This window comes from Sciurus vulgaris (assembly GCF_902686455.1).
Source record: "Sciurus vulgaris genome assembly, chromosome: 4".
NCBI lineage: Eukaryota > Metazoa > Chordata > Mammalia > Rodentia > Sciuridae > Sciurus > Sciurus vulgaris.
This window is the reverse complement of record NC_136464.1, coordinates 162693649-162710558: the sequence shown is the minus strand read 5'-3', so window position 1 is coordinate 162710558 and position 16910 is coordinate 162693649. Positions and strand designations below refer to the sequence as shown.

Below are 16910 nucleotides of genomic sequence, written 5' to 3'. Positions count from 1 at the left end.
AAAGCAGAAGGATTACAAATTTAAGGCAAGGCTCAGCAATTTAGCAAGACCCTATCTCAACATAAGAAGAAGGGAAAAAAAAAAAAAAAAGATAGGTTATTTTCATGTACCACCCTTTTTTTAAAGAAAGAAGTAAAAAATGCTAAGATGAGTCAGGGCTTCTGGCTGGGATCAAGAGTGACAAAGCACAATTCATTTATCATAGCTGCATCCTAGCTTTGTCAATTAAAAAACTTAATTAGACCTATCTACTCAAGAATGGTAGGTTTCAGTGAAACAAATCTCTATCCAAATATATAAGTGGGTTGGTCATAAACCAAAATACCAACTAGTTAATTGTATCATGAGAAATATGTGTCGCACAGATCGGATGGAAGGGAACGTATTTTTATTTTTTTGGCAGAACCTCCATTCTGTATTCTAGATCTATATCCCTGATGGTGTTTGTTACTCTATCATTACACCATTTATCTTTTCTTTGCTTTAACATTTTATACTTTACAAATTTACAGGTTTGTCTGAACCTATGAGATTTAGGTTAGTTATATGCAGACACAATATACAGAAATAAATTATCAGGGGATGAAAGTTATCTGTAAATCATACTCTGTCAAATAAGATTACTTTTGGAAAATTTTTACATTGGACATTTTTTTTTCTTATATCCATACCTAAATAAAAACCCCACGAAAATTTAGAAGTCAATTGATTTTTAAAACCTGGCTATCATTTTGAATAGTCATCATCTTCTAGCTCCTCCCCAACGTTTTATATGGTTGTATCTTTCTTAAAAATTTGTCAATTTATTAAGAGCTGAATCAGAATTTTTTGCTTTAAAATATTTAATGCTTAATAACCTAATATGAGAATTTATCCTGAAGGACATATGTTTCTAATCTGTATTAACATATTAAGTATTATATACACACAAAACAACAAAAACTTTACATTTTTAGTAAAAAACAAAACAACAACAACAAAAACCCTATAAGATAGCATCATGAACTAAACTGTAGATGTTCAACAAAAGCTTCTCAGCCTGATATTGTTTCCCTGGATGTACTAAATATATTCTGAGTTTTTCACCTTAGAAATACTTCTTCATTCTTCATGCCTATTAGGCCTTCTACCAGTAGGAAACTGAGTTTGGGAAGTATGTAAAATGCCTGTATTTTCTAGGTCTTTATGTAAGAAAGAGAAATTTAAAAATTTTATTTGCCTTTTTTATAAAGGCAAACAATGGATTCCTAAAAACAGCTATTTTATGTTACCAACTACTTCTATGTACAACATTTCTTGTTATGAAACACATGCAAACATGGTATAAACAGTTCTTTATTTCTCTTCTGGCTGCTGACTGTACCTTTCCACCATATATTTTACAGAAGTAGAGTAAGTACAAAACAAATGAAAAGTGTGTTGTGTTTGTATGTACAGGGGGGTCACTGGCTCAGTGCATCCTTTACCTCATGAAGGGTGGCTATCAAACACAGCTAAAAAAGAGAGGGTTAATAAGAATTATTTACTGCACTGATTCACATAGCAAGGTATACCCCATAGGTAAAGTATCAAGGGAAGGTGGTCAACACCGGCAGAGTGGCAAAGAGATCAAGGGGTGAACAGCATTTAGATGTAATGGGGCTGGAAAGCAGCACATTCATAAACTACTATGTTGCAATCTCTCATTGAACCTGCACCAATTTTTACTCAGACAAAAATGTGCCTGAAATTGTTAGGTCACACACACCCCAATTATCTTTTAGCATGTAAATGTATTTAAATGATTACTTTGGAGGCAAACAGTTGTCCTCGTATCTGTTTGCACCAGTGTGATGCTTTCTTATGTTTGTCTTAAATGATGAATGTAGGTAGCAAAGGTCCTCCTGCCACTTACCTTAAGCAGAGTGTGCAGTCAGTCCTTTTTTTTTTCAACTTAAATTTCACACTGTACTTCTGCCTGGGATGAGGGGTGAATATACAATATGCAAAATATTATTTAATTACATAATAATCTGCAGTTAAGCTTAGTGCAATTATATTAAGTATACATATACTATTTTTTAAAGTAATGAAACAAATCAGCTACTTAAATGTAAAGAGAAAATATGAGGTATAGGATGTGCTTAATAGCTGAAAAGGGCAGATTTCAGTCACAATACCATTTATTTCACAGACTATTAATAGCCTCAGACTATTAATATTGAATTTCAAAGTTAAAAAGGAGAAATGAAAAAGATGTAAGTGATAATGTTGAGCACTTGAATTTCTGATAGGAAAGAGTAAATATAAGTTAGTTACTTATTTTTAAGCATTTTTCTGCAGGGCCTGATGGCACACCCCTGTAATTCCAATGACTTGAAAGGCTGAAGCAGGAGGATCCCAAGTTCAAATCCAGTCTCAGAAACTTAGGTAAAGCCCTATGCAACTTAGTGAGACCCTGTTTCAAAATGAAAAATAAAAAAAGGGTTGGGGTGTGGCTCAGGGTTTAAGCACCCTGGCTTCAATCCCCAGTACCATCCCCTAAAAATATTCCCTATCATCTTCTATCATCCTATGCACGCAACAACTATCTTTTGGGGAAGGAGGAGTATTTTTATCATTTAAAAATATTTACTTTAAAATTTTTAGGCGATACATATACTATAAATCATTATGTAACTTGCCAGATATTATCTTAAAATATTCTAAATTATTTTAAAATTTTATCTTAAAATATTCTAGACCTTAAAATATTCTTCCTATAATGTATGGAGAACATGAAAAGCAGTGTTGCCCCAGGGATTACAAGCGACTCTACTTTCTTCATTTTTACAATACTTTCTAATTTTTCTAAAATGGTCATGTATAATGCAAATCAAGGTCCTTTGTTTACTTAAGAAGCAATGAATATCTTCAAATGCACAAAGAAGTGAGTGAAATCTGGTAAATAAAGAAGTACCTGCATAAGAACAGCACATGTGGACAGGTGCCCTGAGCTTCTTAATACATCTGGGGGTTTCCTGCAATTCCATGGGGGGATGATTATGTCCTTCATCTGCTAAACAGAAAATTTCTACACTGTTTTCTCCAACATGGCAGATTTCACTAACATATAAGGGGATTTGGTTAGATCAAGAAGTAAATTCCAAGGGACTGCAAATTGGTGCAACCACTATGGAAAGCAGTATGGAGATTCCTCAGAAAATTTGGAATGGAACCACTATTTGATCCAGTTAACTCCTTGGCATATATCCAAAGGACTTAAAATCAGGATACTACAGTGATGAAGCCACATCAATATTTATAGCAGCTCAATTCACAATAGCTAAGCTATGGAACAAACTTAGTTGCCCTTCAACAGAAGAATGGATAAAGAAAATGTGGTACATACACACAGTGGAATATTACTCAGCCATAAAGAAGAATGAAATTATAGCACTTGCCAGTAAATGAATGAAACTGAAGACTATCATGTCAAATGAAAAAAGCCAATCCCAAAAAAATAAAAGCCAAATGTTCTCTCTGACATGTGGATGTTGACTCAATGAGAGAGGGTGGAGGTTCTCCGGACTGGTCGGGGGTAGTGGCAGGAAGGGAGGAATGGGAAAAAGAGTAGAATGAATTGGACATAATTTTCCTGTGTTCCATACATGAACATATGACCAGTGTAACTCCACATTATGTACAACCACAAGAAGGGGAAATTATATTCCATGTATGTATGATGTCAAAATACATTCTATAGTCATGTATGACTAAAAACGAAAAAAAATTTTAAAAAAGAAATAAAGTCTGGAGGTAGAGAATTAAAGAAAACAGAATTTCCTATTTTGGAAATTTTCCATTTCCAAAAGGGATCTGTCCAGTGTGTTGCAAGAGTTTAAGAAATCTAATAGACGATCAAAATTAGGGAAAACAAAATAGCAAAGAAAAATTTAGTTCTATTCATGGTTCAGACAAAATGCTTTTGTCAGACAAAATGCTTTCAATATGTACTCTCCATCAGAACGTGGAAAGCAGAAGTACCAGTTAGGTACCTACGAAACAACAAAAACAAAAACTTCAGGACTGTGGGAACAGCCTAGTGGTAAAGCACTTGCCCAACATTAACATGCATGAGGCCCTGGGTTCCATCCCTAGTATGGAGGGGAAAAAAAGAAAGAACAATCTTTTGCTTATAGAAAATCTTAAAGCAAAGGTCAGAAATCTACTACATAAATATTTTCAATTAATATCATTAAGCTTTATAAACTGTGATGTTACCTTTTAATTAACCTGATGACAAAAGTGTGTCCATCACCCACAGTTTATAGATTCATTTATCATTATGAACTTTCTACTTTAACAAAGCTACATAACTTCTATTTCTAAAATAATTTGTAAAAGAAAAGATGTTGAAAAGGCTCCTACGGAGATACATTAAATATATAGACAGGGCCAGCCCTAGATAATTTTTTTTTTTAAAGTTCATTTTCTTAATATTCTCTCTCTTTCTTCATCATTTCCTTCCTATATTTCAATATTATATTTCTCTACCCTTACCCACCTTTCTTTTTCAAATAAAATCTCTTTAATAAAAATAAATGTCAATTGAGTGATATGTACTGAATCATGAAAATTAATATACTACCCAAGTCTAAGAACATTTGTATATAACCAGAGAAAAAGCTAAACACTAATGGACTGCATGTTTAACTAATGGAAGATATTGCAAGGAAATATATTTGAATGGAGTCAATTAATAAGACTTTCTCAGTATATGCCCAATTTCATAATGTAGGAATAGATGTTTCTATGTAAAATGTAATGTGCCTACCATAAAAGCTCCTAAAAGAGGGTGATTCTCTGATAATTACTTTCCTCCCCTAAATTAATAAGAATTTCCCCCTCTGTGAATACTAGAAGAATAACGAACTCAGTTTCTCTTATACTCTGTCAGATTCTCTTATACTCTGACAACAGATGTGTGCTCCTGATAGCAGATGTGTGGGGGGAAAATTCTCTCAAACTCAAGAAGCAACAGAGAAAACTCCTGTGACCTGCAATCAATTCTGCAATGAACAGGAGCTAGGTGTCCTCGAGAATCCAATTCAGTTCTTTTGCTACATAGAGACTGCATGAGATCTCAGACTAAGATCACAATTGAGACTCAGTCTTCAAGACTGACTTCCCACACACTTCAGATGCCAACTGCAATCACCGGTTGTTTTATCTGTGTTTTGACTAACCAGCTATAAATTGGGGTACAGCACTCACTCTCCAGATTTAATTTGTTTGAGTGGCCCACAGAACTCAGGGAAACACAATTATACAGGTTTACTATAAAGGTTACTTCAAAGGATACAAATGAACACCAAAAGGAAGAACGGTACTAAGCAAGACACAGGCAAAGGGGCACAAAGCTTCCAAGTCCTCCAGAAACCTCCCCATATCCTGAAGATCTCCCCACCTGTTCTTTTGAGGTTTCGTGCATAGGTATGTGTGGGTAATGAAATCACTGGTTCCTGGTGATCAGGTGAACCTTTGGCCCCTATCTCTTCCTGGAGTTCAGGAGGTGGGGTAGAAAGATCTAACCTTCTAATTCTGCCTTGGTTTTTCTGTTGCCTACTTGCCATCCTGAAGCAGTCCTAGAGGCTAAGGGTCAGACAACTCCTTAACATTCCAAAAGACTCTTACCACTTGATGATTCTAAGAAATTTAGGAGTTGTGCCAGCAAATGGGGACTAAGACCACAAAACATATATTTTTCTCAACACTGCAACCTCTAAAACAGGCTTCATCACAGCCTCCCTGATAGTGTCAGTCCCAGTCATTAACTTCTCTGTTGTTAGACCACTGCCAGAGGAAAAAGTCTTAAAAAGTCCTGTGGCTATCAGAAATCAACCCGTTTGGAGTGAGTTTGTTAAAAAATTGAGTTCACATCCCTCTTGCCCTCTCTTCTTGCTCTCACCCATGTGATGCCTTCTACCACACGATGATACAGTAAGGTCACTACCAAATGCTGACCCCTCGATTTTGGACTTCCTAGCCTCCAAAACTGTGAGAAATACATTTCAAAAATTTTAAAAGTGGGGAAAGGGTGCTGGGATGTAGTTCAGTGGCAAAGTCCTTGCCTAGCATGCAGAAGACCCTGGGTTTCATTGCAAGAACCATAATAAATAAATAATTTTTGAAAATAAATTTAAAAAGAAAAAAAAGCAACCTCTTCTTTCTTTTATGGACATTTTTATATAACTAGTGACCAACTTCACTAAAACCAACTTCCTAGTTTCATTATAAAGTAAGAAACTCATTCAAGTCAATCCTTTGAAAAAGATGGCAGCATATAAGCACTGCTATGACACAAGGGGCAGACATTTAATATGAGGATGCCTAGATTGAGTTGTATAAAAGGAACAAAGTATTACACAAAAAGGGCAAAAATACTTTTTACTGTGATAATTTTAGAAAGTTTCATGCACAGAGAAATGCACTGGCTCAGGAAAAATCTCAATGAAGCCCTTCTGGGGGACCAGGGACAACAGCTTCAAAATCAGAAAGTATTTTAATAGAGAATAGTTGGCGAGCCACATACGGGTGTATGCATGTGGGGGGTGGAGCCACAGAGAAGGGCTGAGGGGTTGGAGGGGTGGACCATGGTAAGGAGAGGGGGTTAGAGGGATTGGTAAGCCACTGAAGAGTTCTAAGGGAACAATGTGATGAGATCTACTGGTCAGGGAAGTGGTCAATGGGGTTTCCTATAAGTAAAAGAGGTTATGGATAATAAAGGAAGGCAAAACAGGAGTTACTGCAATGGACAAGACAAATGGGAAAGAAGCTTGAACTAAGATCATGCCAGGGAAGGTCAAAAAGGAATATATCTGAGCAATACTTGCGGATGCAAAAAAAGGTGGGGGTGAGAGAAAGTGATAGCACACTAAAACGAGAACAGATATATCAGAGAAAAAAGAAATATAAGTAAACTTCCCTTGTATTTCCCATCAAAATATACCTACATTCCCTATGATTCAAGAAGTTTCTCAGTCATGAACATAAGACTTTCTTAATATCTTCAAAAGGTCAAGAGTCTAACTTAGTATTTCACTCTGAACTGTAGCCTGTTAAGAAATACGATATCCTTCAACATTTATACCAAATGTGCATCATCAGGAAGAGTTGCAACTAGCCTTAGGCCCTAACCTTGGCTTTGAAAAACTAGGGCACTGGGTTAGACAATCTGTAAGGCTTCCTCCAACTGAAACATTTTGCCATGTTGCTTGGTGGGGGAGGGCAAGTGAGGGATGCCCACAGTAGGCAGAAGTATCTGTGTCCAATTACCTAAAGAAAACCACAGTGTACCCAGGAAAAGGTTAAGAGGTAGCTGAAAAGATCAGAAAAAGTGAAAAGATGAGAACATGGGATGAGAACGAATATTAGGATTTTTATTGTTAAACAAAAGGGGACAGGACTGATGTCATAAAGTTATAAATAGGCTACATTAAACAGAATTAACTCATGAGGTCAATGTTGACATTTAAAAGGAATGAATTTGGGGAGATACTCATGATAGAACTTGCTGAACACTTTTTCTATATCAGGCATATTAACAAAGACGGAGAATTAATAGATTGGATCCTCATAAAAACCCTGAGTATTATTCTCACCTTATCCTTCACTTTTCAGATGAGGAAACTCAGAGTAAGAAACATCAAGTAACTTGCCCAAGATCCTAAAACCAGTTACTAATGGAAACATGATTTGATTCAGGAATTCTGATTACAGAACTATAATTTTTAAGTATACACAGAGTATGATAAATATGTAGAGGTTGTACAAGACAAAATATATGCACATACATACATGTTTATATAAATAAATGGATGACAGAGTCACAGGAAAATTACTTCTCTGCTGTTGTCAGCACCAGGGAGACCAAGTTCCAGAAGAAAACACACTGCTATGTACATAAGGGCCAAAATACTAGATAAACCTAATTTCTTAGTTTTATGGGAATTTCCCACAATTTTGTATCTTCAGACTTTAATTTTTACTGTGATTAAAGGAGTCTTCAAAATTGACATTCCTGCCAGGTATGGTGGTGCACTTCTGCAATCCCAGCAACTTGGTGAGGCTGGAACTAACTTAGCAAGACCCCGTCTTAAAATAAAAAATAAAAATGTCTGGGAATGTGATTCAGGGGTTAAATGCCCCTGGGTTCAATTCCTGATAAATCTCCACACCACCCCCCCCAAAGACATTCCTTTTTACATTCACCAAATTCAAATAAATAGGTGCTTCTGTGTTTAGATATCAAATCAATTTGAATGAACATAAAACTGAATAACAACTCAAATTCCATCAATCTCTCCAAAAGCTTCTTGAAAAACACTGATTTGCCATGGGGCACAAAATTTATATAAGGCTCAAACGTAACCTTCATGTACGAAAGCATCTTTAAAGACACATTTTTTTCTCTTTTTAATGCTTCTATTAGTGCATTATAGTTATACATGATAGTTGGGTTCATTTTACATAATCATGTATTCATGAATTTTTTTGTGCTTTTAAAACTTTTATTTATTTTTAATTTTATTATTTTTTATTTTACAGACTGCATTTTGATTCATTGTACACAAATGGGGTACAACTTTTCATTTCTATGGTTGTGCACGATGTAGATTCACACCTTCATATAATCACACATGTACACAGGGTAATAATGTCTGTCTCATTCTACTATCTTCCCTTCCCCCATCCTCTCTGGCCCCATTTTCTTCTACACCATCTGAAGTTCCTTCATTCTTCTCTTAAGAAGATATACAGGTGATCAACAAATATATGAAAAAGTGCTCATCACCCCTAGTAATTAGAGAAATGCAAATTAAAACCACCCTAAGATTTCATCTAACTCCAACTAGAATGGCTATTATCAAGAACACAAGCAATAATAAAGACACATGTTAACCAGGTTTAAAGCTTTCCTCCTACTAGGCTTTTAAGATACAGATATCAAAAGAAGTCTATATGTCTCCTCATTGGAATGACACCATCATCAAAGGCCACCTCACCACCACTAAACTAATCTCTCAAGATCTGGAATCTCCACAATGACTAAGGAGGCTGAGGCAGGAGGATCTCAAATTTGAGGCCAGCCTCAGCAACTTTAGTGAAACACTATCTCAAAATAAAAAAGGTCAGGGAATGTAGTTTAGTGGTAAAGTGCCCTGGGGTCAACCCCCAGTACCAAAACAAAAAGATATGGAATTCCATCATTTTTTTTTTCTTGTTAATGGCTCTGAGTTAAATATGAATAATTTTGGATATAACTACCTCTACTCCTAGCTACTAACCTCCTCAATGCAATCTGAACTTGCTATTTTAATAAGAGAAGTCACTTATGTTACAATGTAATTGTTTTAACCTTGTAAAGGTCAATTAGTTATCCATATTTATAAAGCATTCATTGGGAAATAATGAAGGGGCAGCACAAATGGAAACAAATGACAACGAAGGTATCAAGCAGAAATAAAACAACATTCATCTTTTAACAACTATTTTGCTTTTCAGCAAACTATTCTAATAGAAAGAATTTCAAAAGCAAATATTTAACAACTTCCCCTTGAATTAAATTTGTACACTTTGGATTTCAAACTCAAGAAACATCTACCCAAATATTTACATTTGCAGGTTTTGGTTAACAATGGCAGCAAATAACATCCAAAGAGTACTACAGCAACCCTGACAATCCTTTGGTTGCTGTTTCCATGGAAACAGTCTAGTTGAAGAAATCGTAAAACATGATGTATTTTTAAAAAAACACTTTATCCTCTTTTCCCCTATCATTCAACTAGCATAGCACATGACATGTACAATAATAGGTACATAAGTTAAGCATTAGAAAATTCACAACTCATTCAACAAATATTTTTTGATTATATGTTGCATACCAGGCTCTGTGGTAGGAGATAGGGTTACTTTAGAGAGCTAAACAGACAGTCCCTCCTTCACAGAGATTAGTCTAGTACAAAGACATTAATTAGCCAATGACACAAATAGGAAGACAATATGAGGCATATATAATTTAAATTTTCCAGTAGCCACATTAAGAAAATAGAAAATTACACAAATTTTAACAATATATTTTATTTAAATCACACTATATTATAATTTTACCATGTAAGCAACATGTACAGAAATTATGGAACTACGTTACATTCTTTTTTCAGATTAGGTCTTTGAAATTCGGTATGTATTTTATAGTTACATCACATCTCAACTGGGAATAATCACATTTCAAATGTCTGATAACCATGTAAGTCTATTCTTACTGCATTAAACAGCAGAGGGATATTCTTATGAGGATGAGAAGCCATGTACTGCAGGAGTAAATTAGTTCATTCTTTAGAGAATTTAATATCTTAACCAGTAGATTAAACACTCCACACACAAAGTATATGTGATGCAGAAACATTAGCTCATGTAACCATGGAATTAGAAGGGGAAGAAACCCTTAAGCAGCACTACTAATAGATACCATACTGGGTGAGCAACTGTGTATAGAATTCGTTCAGCTTCAAAGGAAAACCTAACTGAAACCAGCTTAAGGTTTCAGTTCTGACTCAGGACTCTCCCAACTTTGCTTCCTCTGAATAGGCTAGGTACAGTGGCTGTTCCAGCAGTTTGAGGGGTACAAAGTCATAGCCCTTATGCAGATTTCACAATAGTGCCAATAAAAACTAAAGAATCACATTTTCCCACCCCTGATGGCTTGGCTTGGGTCATGTACCCATCCTGAATCAATCACTGTAAAACTAGGCACACATAGTGCTTTAGTGGGCCAAAACCGAATCATTTCTGAAACAGGCATGGGTCAGCTTCCCCAAGAACTACAAAGAGGAAAGCAGAGAAAGGGTATACTCCAAAAAAGGGAAAATCAGGAGCTGTGGCTGGCAGTAAGGCAAAAAACACTGGGCACCATAAAACAAATATCTTCTCATTCCCAAAACGCCACTTTAAATGTTGAGCATCACATCGGTTATTTCTGTAGCAGCCTATTGATCCAAAGTTCTCAGAGATTTCCCAGGTATATTCCAGTGTATAAGTGTCCATTCAGAGTCCATCATACATTTGGCTTATTTTCATTTAAGTTTTCAATATTACCTTACTGCTTTACTTCCTACTCAAACAACCTGGAAGAGTATTGAAGTTCATTTCCAACAATTTACCTACTCCCTTATAACTCTATTCACTCACTATTACTACATACTATACATCATACTAATTACTTTATGAGCATTGTATCTCTTAATCATTTCAATAAACCTTATGAAATAATTGCCACCACCACTTAAGAGATGGGGAAAAATGAGACTCAAGTTAAACAAGCAGACTGTAAGTAACAGAAAAGATTCAAACCCTAGTTCATCTAATTTCAAAATCTACATTCAATGGTACATTAAATAGAGACAGTTTTACTGTTCCTTCCCTTTTCCCCATCATTAAGGAAGAAACAAAAAGGCTTTATGTAAGCAACATGTGACAATCCTAAAGAAGTCACCAGGTTTCTAACAGTCTACCTGAAGCCCTTTGCTGAAAAAAATTGTACTCACAGCCCCAGTAAGCTAGCATGATACTTCTCTGTACAACAAGCAACTCCTCAAATAGTGCTATGATTAATATAATTAGCAGTACAGATAAACTCCCCAAAACTCTCAGACATAAGCTTATATATGAAATCAAGGTAATCAACACTGAAGCAAAGAAAACCAAAATTTACAAATAACCCACTCTTAGTAAAAAGACATTTAATGAGTTCCATTATTAATAAAGAACAACTTATTATGAAAAATTTCAAACATAGAGCAAAGTTCAATATAGTATAGAATTTAATATACTTGCTCTATTACCTATCTACCAATTCTTCCCTATTGTATCTTTTTATGTACTTCAAAGTGAATTGCAGAAGTCAGCATACTTGTCTCTAAATGAATTACCATTCAGACACAAAACAAAATCTGTACACCAGAAGGTTCCTTCATACCCCTTCTTGGTCAATCCCCACACCATCATCTCTAGAAGCAACCATCACTCTGATATTTTTTCATCATAGATGACTTTTGCACATTCTAAAGTATTATCTAAATGGGAACATAAGTATGTTCTCTTTTAGGTAAAGCTTTTTATTTTTTTTTAACTCAGTGTTTTTGAACTTCACCTACATTCTGGTATATATTAATAATCTGTTTCTTTCAACTTCTCAGTAGTATTCCATTGTATTATGCTTCCTATTGATTGACAACTGGATTTTTTCTAGTTTTTGGCAATTATGAACAAGAGCTTTTATGAACATATGTTTTCATTTCTCATGAGTAAGTATCTAAAAGAAGAAGGTCTGAGTCACAGGGAGATATATGCTTTGTTTTATAAGCAATTGGCAGATCTTTCCCAAAGTGGTTGCACCATTTTACATTCTCAGCAAAAATGTATGAGGCTCTGGTTGCTCCATAATCTTTGTCAACATTTGATGTTGTTAGTTTTTTAAATTTTAGTCACTGCACTATAGTATATCTACTATATTATTATATAATATATTACTATATTAACATTCGATCACCTTTGAGTTGAACCCATTTGTAAGAAAATTATATAGCACAGAATAACTTGAGAGGCCAAGGATTGTGGCACACATCTGTAATCCCAGCAACTTGGGAAGCTGAGATAGGAATAGAGCCTGGGCAAGTTAGCAAGATGCTCTCTCAACATAAAAAAAAATCAGAAGGGTACCTCTGGGTTCAATCTTCAGTACTGCCAAAAATAAATAAGTAAATAAATAAATTAAAATTTCATAAAATATAGGGAATTATTAAGAGAAATCATGTCATGAATTTTATATAACTTTTATATAACCTTTATATTTTCTAGAAGTCACATGATTAAAACTATACTTCAGTGAGTGCCTCATGACAATTATGCTGACAAATATTAGCACTGTTACTTGGGAAACTAGTGTCAAAATAATAACTTCTTTTCGTCTCTTACTACTTAATAACATCAACAATTTATGGCTCATGTAAGAAATTAGATCAATGTTAAAAAGAACACCATTAGTCTCCCTTTAAAATTTAATTTGTTTTCTACATTGAAAGAATTCTGTCACTTTACCCAACATAATTCTAATTCTTAGAATTGAATGTAATATCATTTAATTGAGCTCTGGGCAATCAATAGTCCCAATGTCACTCTTAAAACAAAAACAAAAACATACCTTAGTACAATTTCATATTCTGAAATAGAAAAACTGTTCTAGAAATCAGAGTAAATCACTCATGGATATATTAGGACCATTTTCAATAAAGTTTGCTTAAAGCTATTATAGAACTCAGCAGGTGACTATTCAAATTAGTAAACTGCCATCTGCTGATAACAAAGAAATAACACACTCCACTAGTAGTGCTTGAGTAGGTAGAACGCTTCATGGCCATATCTCTCATTTTTGTAGTTACCTGTCCATGCCAGCAGCAGCCAGTTCCTACATAGCTATTTTTAAAAACTTTTTCTTCTACATACATGCCAACAATGAGACATAAAGTTTTAAGAAACACCTCCTCACTAGCCTAAAGTCATACCTTACCATGATAAACTTTAACAAAAAAATTAACTGAAATTAATGTATCCATTTACTCAAAAGTAGATATCTAACTGCAATTTTAACGCATACATCTATTAGTGCCACTTCACAAAGCACCAACTTAGTTTTCTTACATTTTCCAAGATGCTTTCATTAATCTAAAAGGTATGTATTTTTTTTTTAAATCTAGTACACGAATACCACATACTTTCCATGCTATGCACACTCTCAGACAAGGACAGCCAACAGGCACACATGGTACAAATGCTCCTCACTAATGAGCATGCTGCAGGGCGATCTTAAACTACACATGTACTGCAAAACGAACTGTTTTCTTAACTTTCTTCTGTCATTTATTTCATGTTCTAGGTACCAGTTTGACCCATAGTGACTACAAAAGTTATGCATGCTAGTAATGCTGAAAACAAAGGATAATACCTAAGTAAAAGCTTTGCTGTGTAAGCTGAGGCCCCTTCCAGGAAACAGGGAAAAGTTCTTAAATGCTAACTGCTATACTCACAGGATTACTATGACAATTAAATGTTCAATTTAGCACAATTTATACTACAACATTCTAAGTAAGTTTTATAGCACAATTTAAAGTGTACCAAATAGTCATTCTTCCATGGTTGCATTATATTTACTAGATCTAAGAAACAGTAAAAGACTAAGTTTGGCTACAGATGTAGCTCAGTTGGTAGAGTCCGTGCCTTGCATGTACAAGGCGCTGGGTTAACTTCCCAACACCACACCGAAGGAAAAAAAAAAAAAAGATAACTAATTTTTGTTGTGCTCAATATATTCCTTTAAAAAGAATTAAGCAGCAGGTCATGATTTATAACAGAAAAAAGTTCAAGTAACAATTTTGTTCATAATCATATGCAGCAAAGAAACCCTCTGCATGGTAACATTTGCACATCCTGCAAGAGATAAATGCTTTTTTTTAAAAAAGCACTATAATTCAAATGAGATCAGGAAATTAAAAGGTAGCCAAGTAGATTTCAAAAAGACCATCAAATTAAAACAACTTTGGAGTTAATTTTAATTAAGTACAGAATAATATGTGCTTAAGAATATCTACACACATGAGATTTTATGCACAAAATATGCCTCCCAGGATATACAAAAACTCAACAATAGTCACTGGGTAGGAACTGGGTGGCTGGGGTTCAGAAGTAGGCATGAGACTTGGTTTTCATTAAGTACCCATCAGTACAGATTGACATTTTTTCCCTTTTGTGATACTGAGATTGAATAGGGGACAGGGGGGCAGCAATCTTCCACTGAGCTTCATCCCCCAACCCTTTTCATTTTTTTTTTTTTTTTTTTTTTTTACTGTGAGACAGGGTCTCCCTAAATTGCCCAAGCTGGCCTCAAACTTGTGATCCTCAGGCCCCAGCCTCACAAATCACTGGTTAGGGACGTACACCACTGTATCTGGCTGGCACAGATAGACTTTTGTGGGGATGGAAATGTACTATGGCAGAAGCAAGGGGACATGCACAAAAATAAAGGAAAAAGTAGAAAGCAGCTGAACCTGGTTCTTATATACAGAATTAAAAACAAGCACAGCAAACAAGATATTCATATCAAATGTAAAAAATACTTTATGGAGCATTAAAAACATAGTAGTATGCTCAAGATAATGCTTTTTCTTCACTGCTTCATCTCTATGTCAAAAATCAATAAGTAAAACACAAGTCTAAATACTAAGCATATTTGTCTACAGTTAATTCATACTCATAAAATGGGAGAAATGTAGTTACTGCTACAAATAAGGATTTTTCTGCAAGACACACAAAGTTTACATCAATGATATTCAAAGAGCACTGAAATGCTCAGAGTTGTCACATATTTGTATTAGGCATTCAACACATAGCGGTAATGACACCAGCACAGATCTAGACAAATTTGTGTTTTCTTGTATTTACTTTTGCACTGCCGCTTAAGGAAAATCTACTATCTCATTCTTTGTTTCTAAAAATGTACCACAACGTCAACTGATGAGTCATGGGTCACACTCCAAATTCTTATGTACCAAAGAAAGCAGGGCACAAAAGTCTTAAACATCAATTGTAAGGATTGTCTAATAAAGCTAAGTAATAAATTAAGAGTTTTTTATGAGGTAACAGATGAGTTTTTTAAGATACAAGAAACTTCAAAATAAAACAAAATTTTATAAGAATTGACAAAATAATTTTCCCCTTTTTCCTCTTCCAATAAATAGGAAAGTTTTGTTTTTCTCATTTCAGATCATAGAATATAAAAACCACGTTGAAATATAAACAGACACAAACTCAGGTCTTTACACACTAAACTCTCAGCATCATGAAAAAGGCAAATTAACTGAGGAATGATTTCCCCAGATGCCTCGCTTCTCCTCTTAAATCTGTCCTTCTTTTGCTATTTAGCCATTTCCCTGAGTGGGAAGGAGGGTGCGAAAGGGGAAGATGATGTTGTTGGGGCTGGGGGTGTGGGTCACGTACGTGGTGGTCCTGGGTTTGATTCCCTGTACTGCATTCTTTTTAGCAGTACTGGCGAAAAGTTTTCCTCGTGAAGACAAACTAATAGCTGAAGGGAAATCTGGAGTCCAGTTCTTCTAGCATAACCATTTAGATATAACACATTCAGATCTAACACATCATCTTATTTTCCTAAGATTTATCATTATCCTTCTCATTAATGTGTTTACATGCTTATGTTTATAACAAATAACACATGCTCCCGCTCCCCCAGCACATAAACTCCATAGCAGGTCTCCCACAATTCTGGCACATAATACATGCTCAATAAATATCCAGTGGAGGAAAAAAAGCTACCTTAGCTATCCTAGGACCTGCACAAACATGAAATATGCTTTCACTTACAGCTACTATTCTTTTTTGTTTGTTTGTTTGTTTGTTTTGCAGTGCTGGGAGCTGAACCACGACTACTCTTTATCTATAATTTACAATAATAAATTTTACCTAATCTTGCTTTAAGGTTTTCTATAACTCAGTTTTATCATGCTATATGACTAAATAATTTAAGAACTATTTACTGGTCTATTTTGTTTTCCTCTAGCACAAACTGATTACTTCAGATGAACCCAAACAACAGAAAATGAAAACTCAGACACTTTATCACATTTATAGAAGACTAAAATCATAATGGGAAACTTTTTAACAGGTAAATATTTTACAGGAAAAACTAATACAATAAACACTAGTTGAAAGTTTGACTATGATTGGCACTGATTTTATCAAGTGTATTAGTCCATTTTTTTTTTTTTGCTATAACAAAAGACCTAAAGCAGGTTAACTTTGTAAAGAAAAAGATTTACTTT

The 16910-nt window shown here is 34.8% G+C and overlaps 1 protein-coding gene across 4 annotated transcripts in view; it reads right to left on the bottom strand.

Annotated features, from left to right (window-relative positions):
- The window catches only part of LNX2 (ligand of numb-protein X 2), a 77495-nt gene that overhangs the window by 50612 nt on the left and 9973 nt on the right, over positions 1-16910 (bottom strand). For 2 of the 4 annotated variants that reach the window (XM_079137014.1, XM_079137017.1), the window contains exon 2: positions 1895-1957. The exons of the other annotated variants lie outside the window; for them this stretch is intronic. The gene's annotated coding sequence lies outside the window, so the exon portion shown is untranslated. The remainder of the gene's footprint in view (positions 1-1894; positions 1958-16910) is intronic. 4 annotated transcript variants of the gene reach the window in all.